Source organism: Centruroides sculpturatus, unplaced genomic scaffold (genome assembly GCF_000671375.1).
Source record: "Centruroides sculpturatus isolate CEXI.00-Female unplaced genomic scaffold, Cexi_2.0 scaffold553, whole genome shotgun sequence".
In the NCBI taxonomy this organism is placed as follows: domain Eukaryota; kingdom Metazoa; phylum Arthropoda; class Arachnida; order Scorpiones; family Buthidae; genus Centruroides; species Centruroides sculpturatus.
The window spans coordinates 360,590-366,589 of NW_019384837.1; the positions used below are offsets into that span (position 1 = coordinate 360,590).

At 26.6% G+C, this 6,000-nt stretch overlaps 1 protein-coding gene across 1 annotated transcript in view; it reads right to left on the reverse strand.

The window, feature by feature from the left end:
• The window catches only part of LOC111630227 (protein eyes shut-like), a 57,018-nt gene extending 56,188 nt beyond the window's left edge, over positions 1–830 (reverse strand). Inside the window, exon 1 of the mRNA XM_023374294.1 lies at positions 799–830. The gene's annotated coding sequence lies outside the window, so the exon portion shown is untranslated. The remainder of the gene's footprint in view (positions 1–798) is intronic.
• Positions 831–6,000: the final 5,170 nt, after the last annotated feature.

The window sequence follows — 6,000 nt, forward strand, 5'->3', positions numbered from 1 at the left end:
TTCTTAATAAAGCAGAAAAATTTTTAAAAATTTTAATTTTAAATGAATTTTTATTTAATTACAGTCTGACAACAGTTGTAAAGAATTGATATTCGATATTAACTTGTATTATGGTTTAGTTCAACACAATATAATCTTTACTTATTAATCATGGCATCTGAGAAGTTGTAGAAGTCATAAAGCCTAGAAGGAAAGTTGTAATTTCATTGGTTAACATGAAAAAGGAACTTATTGCTAAGTATGAAAGTGACATACGTATTATGGCAGATCTGGCAGCCATGTTTAAGATGCCAATGTCAACATTGTGTGACTAGTAAATGCAATTTTCATTTTATTATTAGAGCAATTAATTGTGTTATTTTTTTTTACCTTAAATTATGTGTATTTGCTGTTTTAAGTTTATCAAAATAAGTATTATTCAGAGTCTGGGAATAGATTAATTCACTTTCCATTATCTGTAATGGCATAAATTGCTTTGGCCTTTAAACAGCCTCCTGGAATAAATTAAATTTGAAGTATAAAGTACCGTGGTATGTGTGTGAGAACCTTAACATTATTTAGAGAAATCATATATGAACAATGAATTTTGTTGAATTCAATCAGATAAATTTAGATGAAAGAAAAGAATATTCTAAAAGATGGATAAGTTTTTATAATCTTAATCTTATTAAAGTTTGCTGACACTTCTCAGTATTCTTTAGTATACTGTTTAAATTTTTCAATNTATATATAATTTTACTTTCATTCTTTACTATTAATATCTTAAGTTTATATTATTTTGAAATAAACTGTACTTACTGAAATTTCAAAATGTATGAAGAAAGCTCAAATCCAACATATAACATTGAACAAAATTCAAAATTTCAATTAAGTGCAGATGTCCAGATTCATTGTAAGTTTAACAGGAATTAATATAATGTCATTAGAGCAACATGCACACAGCTAACGTTGCCAGTAGCAACAGACAACAACAAGAGTTCTCTGTTACACTTCACTTAGTACTCTAGTGAATTGTGGAAGCAATAAAACTCCAATAAAAAAATCCAAAGCCATAGTATTTATGAATGTTATTGATTTGCTGTTATGAATAATTAATGGTTATATAACAGAGTTAATATATTTTTAACCCTTGTCTTGTTCATATTTATTGAAACAACTAGTTTATTGATTTTTTTTTATACTGAGACTATTTATAATTTAAAACTAAAAGAAAACCTTAACCTCAAATTTTTGAATTAATACAAAATGTTTTAAATGTTTTATTAATAAGAAAAATTTATAAAAATGTTAAATGATTAACAGATTTATTCAGAATGTGTTTATTAAATTAATTTGAAAAATAAAATAAATCAATTATCACTATATTTTAAATTAATATTAATGACTATTTAAAAAGTTTGGAATCTTTAATATGTTCTAATTTTAATGTATGAAACTAATTTTATAGAAAGCATTTTTGTACATGAATCATAAAGTACTTGTTTTTGCTTGGATGACTTCAGTCATCCAGTAAGAATATTAATATTTAGATTCATTTTACATGAGCTTTTAATTTTTTATGTGTAAGCGTAGGAATGCAGAACAATATATGCGTAGATCTGACTCTTCTCTAACTGCACTTATAAATAACTAAACCTTAAAAACCTTTAAAATACAGTCTTTTTATTTCAGTGCCTAACTTTTTTGGTCAGTTAATTGACCTTCTTCGGGAAAGAATCGAAAAAGGTCAATTAACTGACTGAAAATGTTAGACGCTGAAATAAAAAGACTGCATTTTAAAGGTAAAGATCTATATTAAAACTAAACCTTAAAAGATTTACTTTTAATATATATCTGACAATAATTATAAGAAATTTTTCTTCATACGTGTGTGTGTGTGTGTGTTCCTAGAAACAGATTTTAATTTATATTGAACAAGCAATTATTTATTGTGACATTGTCACAATGCCAGGCTGCAATTTTTAATCGTAGTTTTAATGTATTTAATTTAAACTATATGCTCTCCATCTCAAATTAGTAGTGTCTTGTTCCTGTACAGTACATAATACTTTTCCTGTTAGCAAGCACCTATACATCATACTTTTCCTGTTAGCAATAGAATCATGCCAGTAATGCATCTAACTCCATTCAGGGAAAAATTTTTGAATTGAATTCATGTGACTTCTGTTCTAGACCAGAAGTTTGTATATAGTTAATCAGGGCCTCCTGTCCCTAAACTTTCCGTATCTGGTCTTTCATCTATCAAACTCCATCTTGAGATTAAGGTAGATCAGATGGATGACAGTGGAAAATACAATTTTTTTCAAATTGAAGCCCAAAAAATCTACTTAAACACTAAATTATATGCAAAATTTAATAAATTACAACTTTTAAATAAAAAACTAATAGCTAGGTTGATATTAGCATAAATTATTATGGCTTATTTAATTTTATGAAGAATTTTGTTATCATTAGATCAATACAAAAATTATTCATTGTTTCAATTAGTAATAATGAATTTTGAAATTTTTCTTTGTGTTCAATAAAATATTTCAGTATTTGATTATTAAATTGAATTACATTGCTACTAAGAAAATAATTATTTGGGTAATTAAACCCCATATTTTGAAATTTACAAACTTTTTTTTTCTGTTTATTTCAAATAAAGTCCAAGGAATATAAGCTAAAGATGGATTTAATCAATAATTTTCGTTATACCTAAAATCAATTATATTTAATTCTCCAAATTTTCATAACTGTTTTATATCTTTTAGTTTTTTTTGTCTTATAAAGTTTGAATTTTTTTCACACCTATTGATTTAATTTCCTAATATAAATAGTAAAGTACTTTAACAATTATTAAATTAGTTTGCATTCTAAATCATCATTATTAAAATTTATTAAAACTGTAATTGCTTTCATATTTTATTTAAAAGAAAAAAATTTAAACTTTTAGATAATTAATGGTTTAAATTCATGTATTTTAATGTTATATTACTGTTTAAAATTATGTTAATATATTTTTTATATATTAAAACCATAATCAGATTGCTATCTTTTTAAACATGAAGTATAATATGAATGGATAATAAAATCTTTTGTTGTTTTTATTCATTTCTGTTTTAAATTTAAAAGTGAGTAAGAGAAATGATGGAACATAATAAAATATGTAATTATTATTATTATTTTTTTTTGTTTTATAGATTTAAAATATATTGTATATGTGTATATTTTCGTATATAGTATCAAAAGTCAAAAGAATGTTTACATCAATGCATTTTTTTTATTATTATTATTTTAATTTAAATTTCGTTATATAAGTATTAATAGAATTTGTATTTAGCTTGAAAATCCTACAATTTTGAAGAAAAATATTTTTGTAGAAGTAAAAATAATGCTATCAAATAACAGGAAAGCGTCTATATCTGGCGTGTATCATTCATTATGAGGGCATTACATATATAACGCAATGTATAGAGTACAGTATGAAAAAAATCGATAAAAGCAATAAAATTTTCCGAAAGAACAAATTATAAAATCGATAAAAATATTTTATTTACATCGGACAAATTGTGGCAGCTTTACCGAACTGCATGTTTCCTGAATCAGAAATATTTATTTAGTATGATCGATACACATTAGGATATTTGTGTTGGAGGCTGTCCTGAAATGACGTCCTTTCTTTCTCTAATATGGACACACTGGATGGATCGCCTTTTCTCCGAAAATGACATCCATATTGGGAGGGGGTTTACAAATTGGACAAGGGGAAAGAATCAAGCTTCAGTTGACGTCAGTTTTATTTCATTAAATTATATACAGTTTATACATTTTATTATATTTATTTCAAAATTCCATGTATGTTTCGTTTAAGTTTTAGGGGAGTTGAGTTTTGTTGGACGTGCGAAGAAGGGAGGGTGTTACGGAAACATGGACAAACGGGAATGAGGAATAAAAGTTTCAAGAAAAATGGAGATGCATTTTATGGACTTATTTATGTACTATATTATTAGCACGTTTATCCGTTGAAATTCAATGGGTCTTTTTAAATAGAAAGGTGCGTGGAGGGAAGATAAAAATGAGAAGATAATTCAAGACATTCAAATGTTTTTCAATGTTAATTCTAACGTACCAATCACAGTCGAAAATGAAATGGTAATCGGCGAACCAATCAAATTCCGCGAAAAATGGACCAAATACTTTGACTCGAAAACCCCTGAAAATATATTTTTTGCTCGTTGGTAACTTTATATTAAGTAATTTTTCTAATCGAACATCACCATCTTGCCGGTCAGATAGACTGAGAGTCTGTTGTAAGCGGGAAATTGAAATTATTTCGACCAAAAAAAGTCGTTCATCCTCACATCCAGGAGAAGTCTTGGACAAGAGGATGGTCCCTAGAAAGTTTTATTTTATTTGTTCAAACCGTGTTGAAATGTATAAAGAAACTAGCTAACAAACTTCTTTATATATTATATTATTGTTATATATGATTATGTAAATTGATATATATATGTCAATTTAATATATATATGATTATGATTACGATCAATTATTTTAAGTTATGCTATATTTAAAACACAGTATTTAAATTTATCGTATAGACTTTTATTTTTTACTTAAATCAGTTTATCTCATCGAGTACATTTTTTCCATGATATTGAAGTAATTTTATGAAGATTCTTAATTGGTAGCCGCTGTTTACGCAATGGTAACAAGAAAATCCACTTTATGTCTTCCCAATTTTGATAATTTTTTCAACAGCATGAAAAAATTAGATTAATCTTACTCCAATCCACTATTATATTTAAATGTATTAATTAAAACTAATTTTCGTGAAAGTTTTTACTGTCAGGAATGTCAATAGTGACCGATAGATTATTGTTTGTGTTTTGCGTAATTCTTTCAAAATTTTAACAATAGCGAATCAATTAATAGTAAAATTTACAAATGAGATTTTTCTTTTCAAATTTCGCATAAAACTTGTACAATATTCTGATTTACTTTAAAAACTTTTCTGGTTGATAAGGCAGAGGCAATTTGCTTGTTTTTTTTATTTCCTTAAGATTTCCAATTATAATTTTATTGATAAATTTGAGATTATATTTGCTGTATGATGTTTTATATGCTATCGAAGAGAACCAAAGTTACAAAAATAGAAAGCAATATAAGACAATTCATCCGCCTTTAGTATTTAGGTTAAAATTGCTATGCCCAATTATAAGGTGCTCCACAAAAGTATAGAAACGCTGCAAATTTACTATACGAAGGTTAGGAATTACAAATATGATATTAGCTACCTTTCTTATATTGTTCAGGATTTATGAAAACATAATTTGTCGAAACTTATAAGTTAGTTTCCTGTATCACAACAAACAGCAGAAGTTGTAAAAAAACTGATTTTAAATACCTTAGAAGTAGAGGAGAAGGTGGTATTATGGAACCCCATATGGAGCATTTTTATTATAGTGAATTGTAAACAAGGTATCATAACTACATCCACATTTTCTGTGCGAAAAGTACTGGTAACTATTAAACTAAATGTTCCTAATTGGATTTTTCGCTAGTGTAACTATAAGTATGGTTTTTGAAGGCTTCTGTACAAAAAGTCAGAAAGTAGGCTTAGGGAAAACCGGATGGTAATATGGAACCTTACTGTATGTTTTCAAAAAATGCTTTAATGTATCCAAAAACAAATAGGAAAGTACAAAAGATCTTAAATAATTACAAAATTATTTACTCCAATGTATTTTATCGCAAAAATGATTTAATAATAATAATAGTAATAATAATAATAAAAGCATTCGACAGTGTTCCACACAGTTGGCTGCTACATATTCTACACATGTACAAAATACATCCATCACTCATTGCATTCTTCGAAAACACTATGCAGCACTGGAGAACAACACTGCATCTCAGGGTTAGTAACACTTCCATACAAACAAACGAAATATTCATTAGGCGAGGAATTTTTCAAGGAGATTCCTTGAGTCCTCTCTGGTTCTGCCTAGCCCTGAA